The sequence below is a fragment of the Hibiscus syriacus genome, unplaced genomic scaffold (assembly GCF_006381635.1).
Source record: "Hibiscus syriacus cultivar Baekdansim isolate YM2019G1 unplaced genomic scaffold, ASM638163v2 tig00110467_pilon, whole genome shotgun sequence".
NCBI lineage: Eukaryota > Viridiplantae > Streptophyta > Magnoliopsida > Malvales > Malvaceae > Hibiscus > Hibiscus syriacus.
Genome location: NW_024062749.1, coordinates 1,614,933 through 1,633,550, shown reverse-complemented (window position 1 = coordinate 1,633,550; position 18,618 = coordinate 1,614,933). Strand labels below are relative to the sequence as shown.

Here is an 18,618-nt window from a genome sequence, read left to right as displayed (position 1 = left end):
ATGGCTAAGAAACATAGAAGAGCATCCCAAAAGTTTAAAGAGTAAAAATATGAGAACAAAACAATCCCACATGGCTAAGAAACATAGAAGAGCATCACAACTTACTTCTATAAATAATAGAGGTAATTTGACATTCAAAATCATGGAGCCTTTTAGTGAGCACAAAGCGAACTATTCTTTCGCTTCAATTGAGCTCAAATTTTAGGCTTCAATCGAACTTCTAAATTTTTTTTGAGTTCGAGCCTTTTTGATTTCAAGTTTTAATATTATATTTCAAGTTCGAGTTGAACTTGATAATTTTTAGCTCATGAGTTTTTGAGTCGAGTTGAGCTTACTTTTAAAGTTTTCGAGTTCGAGTCGAGCTCAACAATACTTGAATTTGACTCGGCTCATTGAACAAACGATGTCGTTCGGTTTAATTTTTTTTAAAGAAAAAAAGTGAATCGGCGGTTCAAACCGGTTTTATCGGTTTTCAGCCGGTTCATCTCGGTTTTATCGGTTTTCAGCCAGTTTTTCCGGTTTTTTACCGGTTCTGTGCTCATCCGGTTTTGGGGGTTAACTGGACCGGACAGGCCACCGGTTCACGGTTCAACCGGTCGAACCGGCCGGTCTGATCCGGTTTTAATAACATTGCTTTAAACTTAATTTTTTTTAAGGATATAATATCCAAATAATCCGACTATTAAAAGTTTCCTAATATGCAAACATTGAGTCTCTTGACTATTAAAAATTACACAATAATCATCCGACTATTCATATATTTCAAATTCATCATTTTTCGTTAAAATTTTAACGGTTGTTTAAGCTGGGTGTTAAACTGCTGACTAGAATATGATAAAATATGATTCTGGAATCTCAAATATTGACTATACAAATCAAACGATTACGAGATTAGATTTTATCACATCTTAACAATTATGTTAACATCTAACTTAGTCAACTGTTACTTTTTAACAAAAAATGAAGTGTTTAGAATATATGAATAGTAAGGTGCTCATTTTATAATTTTTAATAGTTTAGAGATTCAACAAAGTAAAACGTTATAATTAAATATTATTTTTTAATTTTTAATAGTTGAAAGACTTAATAAAACAACACCTTATAGTATGGAGATATGTACTTTACCCTAATAAAATTGACATAATAAAATTTTAACCCTTAATATTTATAATAATTCTAAAAAAGACCATCAACATTTCAAAATTATAATAATTCTTGGTGCTTACCTAAGGCTCTATATCACTTTATGAAGTTTACACACTAACGATTTTCCATGTTTATCATACTTCAAATTGAGGCGATTGAGTTTTTTTTTTTCTCGGCAAATTTAATTTTATTAATAATTCATCAACCTAAGTTAAGAATCTCGTTAAAAATCTCTCTAACCTAGATGGAGGAAAAGAGTACTCAAAACTAGATATAAGGTATAAGATGATTGGGTTATGTAAACTACTTCGATTAAATCTTCATTGAGAAATGCATTATTCACATCAATTTGTTACACTCTATTGATGACTAACGATATGAGAACATTAATCGTTGGTAATTTGACTATCGAGCTCTTTGTCTCATTCAAATCTTATTTGGGCGCATGTGGAAAGCCTTTAGCTACCAACGTACCCTTTTTACATTCTAATTAGGGTAAACTACATCAGATACCATCGAACTTTAGACATTATGTTGTTCATATAACTGAACTTTTAATTTTGTCAATTATAGCACTGAATTTTGATTTTCATTTCAATTATATTACTGGACCGTTAAATCGTTAACAATCGGATCAAAACAACGTCGTTTTGGTGAGGTGTGTGTCGACAACTGTCAGCCACGTCGGCAGCCATCAACCATACATCATCTTGTCGTTAACGATCTAATAATTCAGTGGTATAATTGAAACAAAAATCAAAGTTCAAAGTTATAATTTGATAAAATTAAAAGTTCGATGATATAAAAGATACAACACCTAAAGTTCGGTGGTATTTGATATAGTTTACCCTTATAATTATATGATGCTTCCTTTCAATTATTTCATTTTGGTCTGAAGCGCGAGGATAATATATTCGATGGTGACTTCTTTGACTAGCAAAGAAAGAAAACCAGCTTCTAAACTTTGATCATCAATCTGTTTGCATTGTCTTACCAGTGACAAATACATGATTTTATGTTAGGGATAAACATGAATTTATAAAATCTTACAGAGTAAACTTAAAATTATAAAATTTTAAGAAAGCGAAAACATAATTTTAATAGAAAATACATAAAAATTTAAAAATATATGGTACTTTTAAATTTTTAGAGAGGACAATCGTCCCTATCCGTCCCGCCTAGTTCCATCCGTACCCTCGACTAAAATGTCAAATTGATTCTTGATAGGTTTCAAAAATAGTTGAAATGCAAGAATTGCTTTCGATTTAGATTTGAGAAGATATAACCAACAATTTTGACTATAGATGTTATAGATGTCTACAAAGTGAATATAATAGAAACGAATGGATGTAAACGAATATAAACGAACGAATGTAAACAAACATAATAAATGAAAATAAATGAACATAAACGAACCTGCACAAACATAACGAATGAACATAATCAAACACGATAAATGAACGTAAACGAACGTAAACAACAACATAAAATTCATTATTCATTAATATAACCTACAACTTCAATTAAAATTATTTGGGTTTTAAATGGGTATGGTTTATATTTTCTTTAATTGATTTGAGTTTAATTTTTTTGGGTTTTAAAATATTAATGATTAGATCTTAATATTTTTTAAATGGGTATGGAGATTGACTGAATATAAACAAATGGACATAAACGAACATACACGGACATAAATGAACTAACATAAACGAACGGATTACCGAATGTACTACTACTATTTTGATAGTAGAGAGTTATTTAAATCTCTGGTAGCACTTGTATTGCAACAATGATTTGGCACCTCTCTTTTTGGCAGGGCACTTAGTAGTTTAGTACCGTCACAAACCGCACCCTACCACCTCAATCGTGTACGAACCTTTTAGTCCAAACCCTCTAGTTTAGTATCTCGACCTGATATTATCAAACGAGGAAAGATGGTTGCAGTTATGGAGATAGTAATTTATTTGTGTTTGTTATGTGCTAGATCAGTATATGTGTAATTTGGTGTGTGCCCTATCCAATCTAGTACTAATTTCTGAAATATTACGTGTAGGTGATCTGTCAAATTTATTTTGGGGCTTCTTGTGTATAATATGAAGTTATTGAATTTAAAAATAATTATTATTGCAGTTATTGTTAAAAAGGTTTGTTCAAAAATTGATTAGGTGTGTGTTGTAAATTATAGAATATGATCCTGTGGGTTTGATTAGTGTTTTAAATAGTTGTTATTTCATTGTTGATTACTCCTTGATTTGTCGGGTTTTGATGTTGATTTGGGTATTTACGGTGGTTAAGTGTTGCACTTTTAACCTGCAGGCGACAAGTTCAATATTCTTGAAAGCCATGTATTATATTAATTTATTAAAGAATAACATGTGAAATCAATAACCAGTTAGTCTAGTGGGATGAAGTACTGGTGGTTACACAAAAGATAAATATGTAGAGACGTCACATTATCTATCGTTAACAAATAACTAACATATGACAATGATTGTAATGCAAGTTCCTAAAGAAGATGAATACAACTAAAAATTAGAATATATAAACCATAATTTATTTAATAATAAATATTTTAATTAATTAATTTAATTATATAATTGTGACAAAATATTTTTCACTAATAAGGATAATATTAGTGCCTAAATTTTTGTCACTGTTATTATTTTTTGTGTCAAAAATTAGTCACAAAAACATAAGTAATTGTGACAAAATTCAATAAATCGTCATTAATATAATAGTGATGGAGTTATTGGTGACAACTCAAAAAATTTTGTCATTATGATATTTAGTGACTAAATTTGATACTCTTAGTGACCATTCTTAGTTTCACTGAAAATGCAATTTCTTGTAGTGGCTCTCTCCCTCCCTTTATTTTTTTAGAGTTCATGTCGTTTTTTATAGATCAAATTAAAAACTTTCTTTGATTTTATTTAGTTGGTAACGACATCAGTTTTGATACTGGTTGTCGACCACCTTTTTTCTCTTAATTTCTTTTTTTAGTTTATAAGAATAATTTTATTTTGTGACACATTTTTCTGTCTTTGTGACACATTTTTCGTCTTCTTTCTTGGTCGTTTGACCATTTCTTTTATTTTATGTTTTCTCAAGATTAGATTTGACGACACCATGACAGATCAAAATGACATTTATTTCTAATTTTGTTGTTCTTCCCTGCCATTGACCTCAAATTGAATTTGGATATAGGATTTTATGTTTGTAGACAGTTTCTCAAGATCTCTACTCTGATTTGTGGTTCTCGATGACCTTTCAATAGCTTAACCCCTTTTGTGGTTCATTTACCGATTCAATCAAATTTATTCATATCTATTTTTTGTTTGAGTTTTTTGGTTGAGTTTTAACTTTATCCATGTATGGTATTTATATGATAAAAAATGGCTGACACACGTCGTTTCTATGTCAAATAATTATTCCTAACCTCAGTAAAAAGAAAATAGAAAATAGTAACAGGGAGAGTAAGGGTCGATCTGCAGGGACTATGGAAGTTGCCAACCATTTGGTTCTTGATTTCTGATCTGGACAAAGATTGCAAAAATCAATAGAGAAGGGGGAGATTTGTTGATAGTTTATAAAGAATGTAAATTTAATCTAAAGGTAATAAAGAAAATAATTTTAAAGAAAGTAAGATGACAATTCCATTAAATAAAATCAGCCTTAGGCTTTAGCTTTGCCTCAATTTTGTTAATCATTGAATAGGATCTTAGCTTCGAATTAATGTCGGTTACGGTCTACAGGGCCCAACCCCTGTAACTTGTTTTTCTCAAGTGAATCGATCATCCAAAATCAATCTTTGGATCGTAGTCCTTATATGGACTAACCACACCAATTGTTTGTTAAGGCCAACTCCATTTTAGTTTTGGAAAAACCCAATTCGGATTATAGCGTCTCGATGAGAATTGAACCCGGTTTCAGTTTCCTTTAGTGGGTCGCTGCTAAGTGTGTTCACAAGAAGTCGAATGTGCTACAAGCGATAATTCCTATCAACTATTAATCGAAATCGTAATCAATCCAACGTGCACTTTTTGAAAAGAAAACGTTTTTATTATAAAAGGATGGTCGATTGTCAATCCTTGATTCTAGAAAACTGAAAATGTAATCCCGAAGATTATGAGATACTTTACAATTCTCACGATTGGAATTGAGTCATCACTTCAGCCTTTAGCTTATGAGAACTTAGCTAAGCATGGTAGAAACCATACTTAGCATTTAAAAGTAAAGAAAGATTTTAAAGAAAAAATTAAGAAAAACGAAAGTAAAAAAAAGAAAAGAATTTTTATAAAAATAAAAGAAGAAACAAAAGACTTCGAGATATGAGAGATGATGATTTTGAGCTTACCCTGATGAAGTATTTATACTCTCCTAAAATCCTAAAAATGTAGCATAAATGAAAAATAGATAATTCTTGGATTTTTTTTGAATTAAATCTTCAAAACAAAGATAAATCCTAATTTAAAAAATCAAATCCACGGCTGAGTCTCCCGTTTTCACGAAAATGCTAACTAGACCTTATAGAAGATGATGATTAGATGTTACGTCAGTCGTAATCATGTCCCCAAGTCATGCCCACTAAGCCGACCTTGATTCCAGAAAATAAAAAAAATGCAAAATCATGTCATTTAAGTATCGTTTCTGGAATCCGACATCTTACACAGAAAACAAGTTTAAACACCCAAATCAGCAACAAAAACCAAAAAATCAAGGAGAAATTAACAATAAAATAATGACTATTTAAAGCACTAATCAAATCCCCCTCACTTATTCAATGTTTTTCCTCAAGTTTTTTTTTCAATTTAACATGTCAGAAATCTCAAGTTGCTATCTCCAATTTCACAAAATCTCTAATTTCCCAAAATCTCCAAGACTTCTAAGTAAATTAAAATCAAAGAAAATGTTGAAATCTAAGGAAAATCAAGCAAAAAGCATAACAAAAAGAAAATTTAAGCAAAGCATGACATTCCAATTATCCGTTAATTTCAAAGAAGCAAGACTTAGTACCTCACAGTGCTTCACTCATTCTGCTCAAAGTGTTTTGGGGTGACAAAATCACTCAAGCCTAACTAATCAAAACATTACCATAAGCTTGTAACTAAATCTAATATCCGCTACTAAGTAGTTTTCAGGCATGGAATCCATCTCAGATATCATGACTTCAAGACATTTATTAGAGTATTGGCTCGAAACTGCCTCTTGATAAGTTCTAGGCTCATATTGATCCATAAGAAGAACGTCTCTCTTGAACTATGTTTTGATATAACAATTTATGGCAAAATGTTTTTGGACTTGAATTGAATTTATTCAAAGTTTTCAAAAATAATTCAAAGTCCATTTAATTTGGAATTGAGCACAAAAATGTTTTATGAATAGTATCGATACTGTATGAACAATAATGATGCTAAAAAATTCTAGAATGCTACAGGGGTATCGATACTGCTACAGTAATTTCAAGCCCAACGGTTATAAAATTCAAATATTACAAAGAGATATCGATACCCATTGAAGGGGTACCGATACTACTTGTTATGGGCAGTTTTATTTTGCAGAAAATGAATCCCCAACGGCTCCAAAACATCCCCAACGGCTATATACGACTTCAAACTCATTTCAAGCTATAAATACAAGCTGAGGACACTTGAAGAAGTAAGAGAAAACCTATCCAAGCATTCAAACATAAGAGAAGAAGTTTTTCATTCTTATTTTCATTCTCTCTTGTAAATATTATTCTTGTGAGCTTAATTCTTATAAAAACTTACCTTAGAGAGGTTTTCTTGTTTACATTTCCTTTCATTGTAAAGGGGAAAGGTTATAGCTGATCTCGTGAAAAGCTAGGGGAAGGTTCTAGTTTAGCTTGTGAAAAACTAGTGAGTTGTAAATGTTATCTCTTTGTCCTTGAAAAAGAAAGAACAAATTAGTGAATTTGTTGGAAAATCCTTGGTGAGGAGCTAAGGTAGTGGATGTAGACTTGGCTGAGAAGTCGAACCACTATAAATCACTGAGAAATTTTCTATCTTTCAATCTCCTTACTCCATAAACACAAAAATCGTTCCGACCCCTATTTGCAAACCGTTTCCATTGTCGATTCGAGCTTTCGTAAATCCCAACAATTAATATCAGAGCCTAACTCGTTAGAAGGTTTAACCACCTTGAGACGATCCTAGAAGTAGCTCTACCAATTTCCAAAGCAACCAACAAGAAATGACTTTTTCCTTCGGTGCCTATTACATTGAAGATTTACCTATTGTGGATTCACAACCGGTCAACAAAGCCACCCTTCTTCAATGGAGTAAATTATGCCCATTGGAAGAATAAGAAGATTTTCTTTATTCGAGCCTACAATCTAGGAGCTTGGAACTCAATCATGAATGGTTACTCCACTCCACTCGGTGAGATATATGATTGGGATGATTGGAGTAATGAAGAAAAGAAAAAGTTCTATCACAATGCAACGACTATGTACATTCTCTTTTGTGCTTTAGGCCCAAATGAATATGGAAGAATTTCATCTTGTTCAAGTGCTAAAGAGATTTGGGATAAGCTTCAAGTCACTCATGAAGGAACCAACGAAGTGAGGGAATCAAAGAAAAGTCTTCTCAACCATAGCTACGAGAACTTCAAGATGAAACCCGATGAAAACATCAAAGCTATGACGGATAGATTTTTCGCGATTGTCAACGATCTCAAGGGATTTGGAGAAGTAATCCATAATGAGAAGCTTGTGAGGAAGATGATCTACTCTCTTCCAAAGTCTTGGCAATCGAAGAAGACGACCATTATCGAAGCTAGAGACTTAAAGTCTCTCACTCTTGACTAGCTAATTGGTTTCCTTCTCTCTCATGAGATGATGTTGAAGGAAGAGGAAGAAGGCGAAGAGAAGAAAAACAAGAAAAAAGAGGTAGGCATTGTCTTCAAATCCACCAATGAAAGCTATTAAGATTCAAGTGATGAGGTGGATTAAGATGATGATGAATATGAAGATGAGATGGTCAAGCTCTTAAAAGAGTTAAAGAGATTCATGACTTTCAAGGAAGTAAATCATGAATCAACCAAGAAGAAGAGTCCCCCGGTGTGCCTTAATTGTCAAAGAATGGGGCATGTCAAGTATGATTGTCCCCTTCTAAAAATGAAGGGATCATCCAAGAAGAAGGCATATATGGCAGCTTGGAGTGATGAAGATGACTCCAATGATGATGAAGTAGTCAACCTATGCCCAATGGCCACTCATGAAGAATTCGAGGTATATTCTAACTCAAATGAATTTAATTCATTTACTTTTGATGAGTTACAAGATGTTTCTGGTATATATGAAAGAAACATTTATGCTTTTATGTTCCCTAAGACTTTTATTATGTTAGATGTATAATTTTTAGTATAACGGGATATTTTAGTATGGATATCACGTAAATTGTTTTGATACTCATGAATTATAATTATTTTTAGTAAAATGATATGTATAAGACATTATCTATAAAGGTAATTGTGTGTGGAAGAGTAAGTAATTCATTTCTATCTAAATGGTTAAATTTTTATCTATGATGGTATAAGTGATGCTTCTAACAAACAAAAATCTTATTATGTTGATATGAAGGATTGTGATATCAAGTTCAGTATTGAGATTAGATGTAAAAGGCAACTTAAGTTGTAGATTCCTTGAACTATATTGGATACTTAAGATGATAAGATCAGTGGTTTACCAACTTAAGTTAACATTGAAACCTGAGTACTTTTTGGATATCTTTTATTTATCTACGTTGAGATGATACCATTCTAACCCCATTCATGTTATTCTGATTAACGATATTCAGTTGAGACTTGATTTGTCATACGAGGAGGAACTTGTCAGATTCTAGATCTTGATGAGAGAGTTATACGAAACAAGTGTATTATGATGGTCAAGGTTCAATGGGTAAATTGAAGTCCTACGAAAATTACTTGGGAGACAAAGGAATCAATGATGACTTAATTTTCGTATCTGTTCGATTTAAGTAAATTTTGAGGACAAAAAATTTAAGGGGGAGAGTTATCACACCCAAGTTAGGAACTAGATTATTCTTAATTCAGTTTTGGGGTCTAAATCAACATTTCATTATCTTGAATCAAATTCGTAATATAAGGAAATCTCAAGTATCAAAAGGATAATTTTACCTTTCTTTGTTAAAGTTGAGTTATAAACCCCACCCACCTACCCTAAAAAAGACATGCTCACCTTCCTAAGGTAGAAATCCCATATCTATCTCACTTTTTACATTTTCTCTCTCATTTTATATAAAAAAAAAAAACTCCAACGTTTGTTTCGTCACCAACCAGACCTCTGTTTCTCTCATTGTCGGCGCGCACCATTGTGTTCCAAGAGTTGTAAGGAGTTATCCGAAGTTCGTTCTTTCATTGTCGAAAGTGGCATGGAGAAAGATGAGAAGAAAGAAGTTTCAGTCACAAATCTTTCGTCGTTCTCTGTCGTGAAACAACACCGTTAAAAGACTCACCAGCCCTTAAATATAATTTCTAGAAATTTTGGTAATATTCCGGTTATCTTCTGTCTGGGAGCTTCTGGAGATTGGATTGAACCCGTCTAAACAGATTCAAACCACTTGAACCAAACCCAAACTTTCTTAATCGAGCCATCTGAACCGAGTCGAATCAAATTGAGTCGAGTCGTCATTGACTTAATTAGTGAAACTTAAAGAGTTTACCAAGAATTTAGTAAAGTAGTAAGCAACTAAAAGGCATAAAATCTTATAATCCGATTTGACACTCATGCCAAGTAACTAATTCATAACATATTCAAATCTTATAAAATCTTATAATTGATTGAAAGAGGCCAAAGTATTAGAGCTCTAATGGTTTTGCTCTCACTTTTCTTTTCAACAGGCTCTGCCTACAATCGAGAATACACACAAGAGCAAAAATTAAAAGGCTCACCAAATTCAAAGAAAAATAAACATGCATGGCAGACAATATCAGAAATAAAATAATCTCACTTATCTTCTGCCTGCATTTTGGATGAATAGGTGTTGGGACCCCACACATATTGAAGATTTTAACAGAACGTGTAGGAGGTGGTTCTAATAATTAACGTCGCGTTTGAAATGCGTGATACCGTATATCAATGAAGTTTGGACGTTGATGGACCTTTACACCTCTATAAATTGCATTGGAAAACTTAACAGTACATGTAGGAGGTGGTTCTAAACTTTATTTTGTTTCAAAATTATATCTAACGTTTAATTTAGGTTTCATTTTGATATACTATCGTTAAAAATCTAACAGTGATGTTGATGTATCACCATAAAATAATGTTACGTCAATATTGAAAAAAAATAAAAATGTCACATCAATAATTATGTTAAAATTTTAATGGTGGGGTATTAAATTGAAACCTAAATTAAATGTTATGTATGATTTTGAAACAAAATAAAAGTTAGGTATCAAAACAAAACAAAACAAAACAGTAGTTTAGGTACCAAATTTCTAGTTTAATTTCATGAATTTTCATCATTGAAAATGAAAACTTAGGTACAATTCTAGATAATATTATTATCAATATATTATATTTATTTAATTTTTTATGTGAATATAAAAATTTTAAAGATTTATAAAATTTTCTTTTATTAGTATATGCTACTTTGATATATAATTTATATTAATAAAAATATTAAAATATTTTAATTAATATATACAATCTTTTTTAAATGCCCCCCCCCCCAAATTAACGTTGAGTTCCGTCATTGCTAACCACCCTAAATAGAGTCGTTTCAACTTCAGAAATAAAAATAAATGCAACAACTGCCCACTGAATTTTGGATTAATTGGAGTTGGGACCCCACACACATATTGAAGAACATGTAGGAGGTGGTTCTAACAATTAACGTCGTGTTTGAAATGCGTGATACCGTATCTCTCTGAATTATGGACGTTGATGGAGCTTACGCCTTCTATAAATTGGCATGGAAAACTAAACCCACAGCACATCTCAACACACAATCTGCTAACCATGAGAACCACAACTGCTTCGGTATTCCTTCTTTTCGTCTTCTCAATCACACAATCATCCTTTCTGTTTGGTGTGGCCAACGCTGCCGACGATGCTGTGCTGGATATTCAGGTGAAGAGATCATCACGGGAGTTCCATACTATGTAGTGTCGGGGATATGGGGCGCTGGTGGTGGAGGGCTTGCCATAGGCAGGGAAATCGATAGAAAATGCCCGGAAATCGTCGTTCAGAGACGATTCGACAGGGACCGTGGTAACCCCGTGATATTTTCTAATGCGGACGACAAAGACGATGTTGTCCGCGTATCCTCCGACGTAAAAATAGAGTTCGTTGGACCTAGAGACAGACTCTGCCTAACATCAACGGTGTGGAAGGTTCAAGATGTCGAAGAATCAACGGGAAAAAGGTGGGTGGAACTTGGTGGGGCTGAAGGAGGCCCTAGTTGCGACACAAAGGAGAGTTGGTTTAAAATAGTGAAGGCCGCCGGACCTATGTATAACTTTAAGTACTGCCCTTCGGTATGTGATTCATCCACAACTACTTGCAATGAAATTAACAGAGCTCAAGATATCGATGGACAAACACGTTTGGCTCTAACCGATGGCTCAGGATCTGCATGGCCATGGATATTTATCAAAGCAGACGAAGCAAATAAGAGGATTCGACAAGTTGTTCATGCTTAATTGAAAACCATCGTTATGCACCAACTAATTACTACTTTAGTATTAGTTTTAAGTAAATAAAGCTTAGGAGAGAGCTTATCGTTAAAGTTGCCTTGTTAGAGGCAGCAGCATGCTTATGCTTACAGGGTTTGCCTCTCAGGGCCCTACTTTGTACTCTTTTCAGCTTAATGAAGAAAACTATGTACTAATTTACTTCTTGTTGCCAATGATTAATTTACTTGGATAATTAAAAATATATATAATATTTTAAAATATAAATAAGTTAAAGTAAAAAAAAATGTATCAATATTATAACACCAGATTTGGTTCCTATTATTAGCTTATATATTTAATATATATAATGACAGTAATGATTAAAGGGAATATTGTCCCATTATTAACTAATTTACTTCTTTTCAGCATTGTTTGCAGCGTTGGCCAGGCCAAACAGGGCGAAAAGAAGAAATACAGAAGCACTTGTGGTTTTCATGATTAGCAGCTTGTGTTTGAGATGTGTTGTTGGTTTAGTTTTCCATGCCAATTCATAGAAGGTGTAAGCTCCATGAACGTCCATAATTCATTGAGGTAAGCCACAACACATTTCAAATATGAGGTAAATTATTAGGACCACCTCGTACATGTTGAATTATCGCATTACCTTATGAGGTAAATTATTAGGACCACCTCCTACATGTTGAAATATCGCATTACCCCCACCCCAATAGCATTTTTGTTGTCTAGTCATTCACTGTTCTCGTCTTCTTATTATCTATTTAAGCACGTGCATGAACGAGTCATTCCAAATAATTGATTCCACAAGGTCCCATTTGGTAGTAGATATCTCTATAAAGATTTTCCCAGTACGGTATTCACGTATTTGCATAATTTTGAAGAAAATATTTTGAACTACTTTGTATGAATTTTTACATCTTCAAGCATTCTTGTTTCCTTAGTCTTATAAACTTAACTAAAATCATTAAAGTCGCAGCTTTTAAAAAATGTTTTAAAATTGAACTTTTAAAAGTGTTGTATAAAAGTGTATTTTAAAATTAAACTGTTTGAGATTATTTTTAAAAAGTGAGTTTGAAAAGATAAAATACTCATTATGAGTATTATGTTATAAATTAAAAATATAACATTTAAATTATATTTACCCTTATTAATACTATGGTATATAAAACATATCAACTTTAACTATAATAAAAATATAAAAAATATTTTAAGGTTACTCATTAATAATATTTTTATACATGAAATATTTTATTAAGAAAAAAATATATTATTAATACTTTTTAATATGTGTACATAAAATTATTATGACAAAAAAGAATATTACAAAAAAATTAGTAATTAAAATAAATTATTAACTAATAAATTATTTTTTAAGGATGTTAGTAAATTATTAAAATAAAATGTAAATATATAATTGAATGGAGCAAGCATTACTAAGGGTAAGATTATAATTTGTTTCTAAATGCAAAGTTGAAACTGAAAATGCTAAAAACCCTAACTTTTGCGGTTGGTTTGAAACTACCGTTTCTACCGTAATTTGTTTTTTCATTTTTTACCTATTTGAGATTGATTTTATGATTAAAACATACTTTTTTTTACCTAAAAGTGTTTTTAAAAGTCACGCCAAACATAGCCTAAGAAATAATCCCTTGTCATTAACTTTTTTTTAATGAAAACGTTAGCAAAAATTAACGGGAGGTAACGATGAGACTTTTATTAAAAATAAATTAAAAGTTTGATAACTATATTACAAGTTTTAAAAGTTAAGTGACTAAGCGTATTGGATAACAAAAATGATATAGGGATTACATGAGAAATTATTTTAAGAATCTTTTTCACCAATTCATCAATGGTCCTAACTAATTAAATGAGTACACAACGCATTTGTTTTCCACGTCATATTTTCTTATAAATTAAAATTTTGAAAATCATCTTCTTCTTTATCACATTATCTCCTTCCCCAATCTTAAAGCATTAAATCTCCGCGTTGCTTTACTCTTCTTTAATTATAATGATAATCTAAATTAAAAATCATCGTCTTCTTTATCCCATCATTTTCTTCTCCGACCTTAAACATTAAATCTCTATGTTTTGTTATGCTATTTCTTTGATTCACCATAATAATCAATATTTAAAATCAATATAAAAATTTTAAACTTCTTTAGAATCTATTATTTCTTATTTCTTTATATTTTTATATTTTTTATTTTTTAACCCACTAAATCTCATTAAAAAAGATATGATAAAAATATAAAGAATAAACTAACATAAATTCAAAAGAGAGCTCACAAAGAAAGAAGTTTAATGCCGAGATCTTCCACGGAAGCTGCTCTTCACCTGGCGTTGGGGGCAGCCTACTACCCTACCTCCCCCTTACCCTATTATATATGAGAATAGGGTTTTGTTGTTGTTGTTGTTGCATATGCTGGCGAACCAGACGGTTATATGAGGAAAAATGATGGGATAAATAGGTGGATGGTGATTTTAATCTAGATTATAATGATGAATTAAAGAAAGAGTAGAGCAAAACATAACGAGTCGATGCTTTAAGATTGAAGGAGAGTATGGGATAAAAAAATATGATGTGCATTCGTTTAATTGGTTAGAGATCATTGATGAGGTGATGAAAATGGTCTCAATAATAAATTAGGATGAAAATTGTCCTTGACCATAGAAATTACAAAGTAATAATTAAAAAAGTTAACAAATTGATTTAATTTTCTAATGAAACTTATGTTACAGTCAATATAAATTGGTCTCAATAATAAAATAAAAAGTTGTATTTGCTAGAGGTCGTGAGTTCGAATGAATGGGTTTATAAGATATGTGTTATCCATTGATTAAGAAAATTATAAATGAATATTACCTTATAATCATACCAAACTATTAAAAAATAATTTAATAATCTATGAACCCTTAATTTTACAATTATTTTAATTTGATTTCATTTCTAAGATTTAATCCGTATATTTTAATATTATATCAATTTGATAATAAATCTCAAACTTACTATCTAAAAATGATAAATGTGAAGAAAATTTTATTACACATTACCCCACCCAACAACGTTTTGTTGTCTTGTTGCTTATTGTTCTCTTGTTATCTGTTTAAGAACATGCATTGATGAGACACTCAAAATAATTTCACTGGGTCCCATTGGTAGTAGTTATCTTTATCAAGATTTTCCTCATATGTGTTTGCATAATTTTTAAAAAATTAAAGCGGGAATGATGTTTCAAATCGACTACAAAAATTAAAATTTAGAGTTTTTTATTTTTAATTTCACGTTTAGAAATAAATTATAATTTTACTCTTATTAATATATGGATTTTTACATTTTATTTTGATAATTTAATATTATTATCCTTAAAAAATAATTTATTACTTAATAATTTATTTTAATTATTTAAAAGTAAGTAAATTCATGATTCATATATTGAATATTAATAAAATATTATATATATGTATATATTAAAAAGTATTGATAATATTTTTTCTTAATAAAATATTTAATTTATAAAAATATTATTTATGAGTTATCCTAAAAATATTTTTTAGTTTAAGTGATATATTTTAAGATTATTCTGCCACGTTCGACGAGCACCATTAATTTAATTTATAAAACTTTAAAATTATAAAGTACTCAATGTATAATTATAAATTAGTTAAAAATCTACATGCAAATTATTTAAAATAAAATATTAATTATATTTTTTTATGATCTTATTTTTTTATAATAATTAGATCAAATATTAACTCCAAAATTAAAAAATTCTAAATTCTTTGTTGTTGTTTTGAAGTCATCGTCGCTACCGCTGCAACCACCGTCACCATTGTTGTTATTGTCATCGCTACTGTTGATACTACCACCATCGACACTGCTACTACCACTGCCGCTATCATTGTTGCTACCATCGTCGTTGTCAATGTTGTTACCGCCATCATTACTGCTTTCTTTATAATATTTTCTTGTTTTCTTTTGTTACTAATAGATTTTTAGTTTGACAAGACTTTAGGAATTAGCTTGTGACAACTAATTCTGGTTCTGATGAAACTTAAAAAGAATCGACCAATCCCTGAGGAGACGATAACTCACTTACCCTATATTACTTGATTTGATTGTGTATAATTGCACATAATTGTTTGCCTTAGCATAAACATTTACAAGCGATCAACCACAACATTCAATCTACGACTTTTAACATTTTAACCGCAAACTAATTTTCATTCCGCTTACCAAATCATTCGTTGACCCTCTAGCAATGATCTCTTCCATCCGTATAATCACATAAATGCCACAATCACATATATTAAAAAATTTGAATACCATACATGTCAAATATGAAACCCTCATAAATTACACGTTCAATTTATGCTAACATCTCATACTCATTCAATTGCTCATTCATCTTATGCTCCACAATTTTGAAATCTTTCAATGGGACCTTCAGATGCCTATATGCATTTACAAAAATGTCTTCCTTATTCCACTTATCTAATATGGTAATCTACATTAAAAAATATCAAGTTATGATCCAAACAAATTATGGATTATAAATTACTGTTTCCTTTCATACATACCAATTTCCTAGCATCTTTCACTCTCTTTTTGGCACTTGGAGTTGAAAATAGACTATCGTATACCGTTGCAACACAAGAAACCATATCCAACACCAACAGATACCCATGGGTCCCATTGTCGTTTATTGTGATAAAGATTGCAATAAATGTCACACCCAATTTGACAAAATTCAACATTATCATCTCCCAAAACACCATTTGCAATTCGTATGGTATCTTATCGTGTCACAGTCGGTTAATTTCGAATAATCTTTCAATATCGTCTCCCAAAAGACCGTAACATTGTCAACACTTGCAATGTTATCCAATACCATTTTCTGCATTTACGCGACAATCATTATTAATTGATCATCTATAACAATATTTTTCAATGTTTATTAATTTAACTCACCGCTAAGTTGTATGGAATGTAGCCAATCTTTCCATTTATCGGTATCTTATTCGATTCGTAAACCAACATCAGCCAACCAAATCAATAATCTAACAAAATTAATTACACAATTACAACATATTCACTAGGTTTTAACATTTTTTACTTTCTACTTACCACACCGCTAACCCATTCCATAGGCTTCAACGTTGTAACGTCGGATACTGTGGTGTATTGATTTCCCATTTCGATTATAATACCGTTGTATGAGGAATTTAGATTAATATTTTGTCATGAAATATTTAAATATCACTCAGAAAGCAATATATTTCACTGACCTCGATTATAACCCACTATTCCATATATATTCACACATTCCACTTTCGTATTCACCAATTTCTCTTGGTATTTTCATTTTTTCAACTTATCTTCTTCTTCTTCTTCTTGGATACAAGACATTCTGAATCCAGCTCAACATCCATTACAATCTCCGATGTCCGCATAACATTAACGCCACTTCATCCATCTTCTTTATCTTTTTAAAATTCATTGTATTTTTCCTCTACATAACTCTTTATATCTTTTATTTCAGCCTTCATTTTTTCTCTTTCATCCAATTTTTTCTCAACCACTCCCATCACCCCTCAAATTCACCCATCAACTCCCTACCTCTTTCACCAATCCATCAATTTTTTCACCCACTTCCCCCTTAAGGCTCTCAATTGCCTCTTCGATTTTGAATTGTCTTTGCAAACAATCATAAATGACTTTTTTTACCTCCGCCAACTCAGACATCAAAATGTCTAATTTACTTGAACTGGCATGACCATTATCCCCTACTACATTCTCTTCTTCCTTCTCCTCTTATTCCTCTTCCTCTTTGCCAATAACCTTCAAAATTAAATTACAATATTAATACATTTGATTATATTCTTAATATTATATAATTACTTTTATTACCCTTTCTTTCTTGCACGGTCTTTCCATCTTCAACTTCGCCATCACTTTAACTACTTCTTCCTTCCCCATGCACGGATGCGTGCCACTCCGGTTCTTTGGAATGTCGACACACTATTATAGTCAGACCAAAAATCGAACAATACAACCTGCATTTATAATTAAATTTATCATTTTATATAATAACTATACTATCATTTTATATAAAAACCCAACACGTCCTTCAACTCATTTGCATCTAAGATTGTTATGCACCCTTTGAGGTATCTCTATCTTCGACCCTTCTGAAAGCTGATCATTGATTCAATCAATCTGGAATGGACATATTCAGCCAACTTCAATTTACCTTGCAAGCCTTCATCGCAAATCAACTTTATATTGTCCTTGCTCGGGGATGTATCACCCCTGTAAACTATGCTTTTAATTTCCTCTTCAAGCCCAACAATATGTCACATTGTGCTTTAAATCATATTTCATCGCAAGTGCTTTCCAGTTCTTCGTCTTAATGACTTCTTCAACACTATTACCTTTATCTTCTAGCCCCAAGATTACTACAACACATGAGACCCCCAGAGGAAACCAATAATCACCATATTTAACTCTACATTGTTCTAAATCGAATTGCTCCAACAAGGATTGACATAATTCCCTCTGAATTGGTTGATCCCTTACTTCGTTCAAAGATCTAAACTCCATTTCTTTCAGCACATGAACTTTATTCTTCTCCTTCAGGTGTTCAATTATGAAGTTCAGTCTTTTGATGCTACACCTTGTCGACATTTCCTACATTTTTAAAAAATATATAACGTTATTGTTCTTATATATCTTTTATCACAGTATTTACAAGTTTAATTAATACATTCTTTTCATATGATTTCTTCCATTCT

At 31.3% G+C, this 18,618-nt stretch overlaps 1 pseudogene; it reads left to right on the top strand.

Moving 5' to 3' along the window:
* The first annotated feature begins 11,112 nt into the window (after positions 1-11,112).
* On the top strand, positions 11,113-12,024 carry LOC120127259 (annotated as a pseudogene).
* The last annotated feature ends 6,594 nt before the right edge of the window (positions 12,025-18,618 follow it).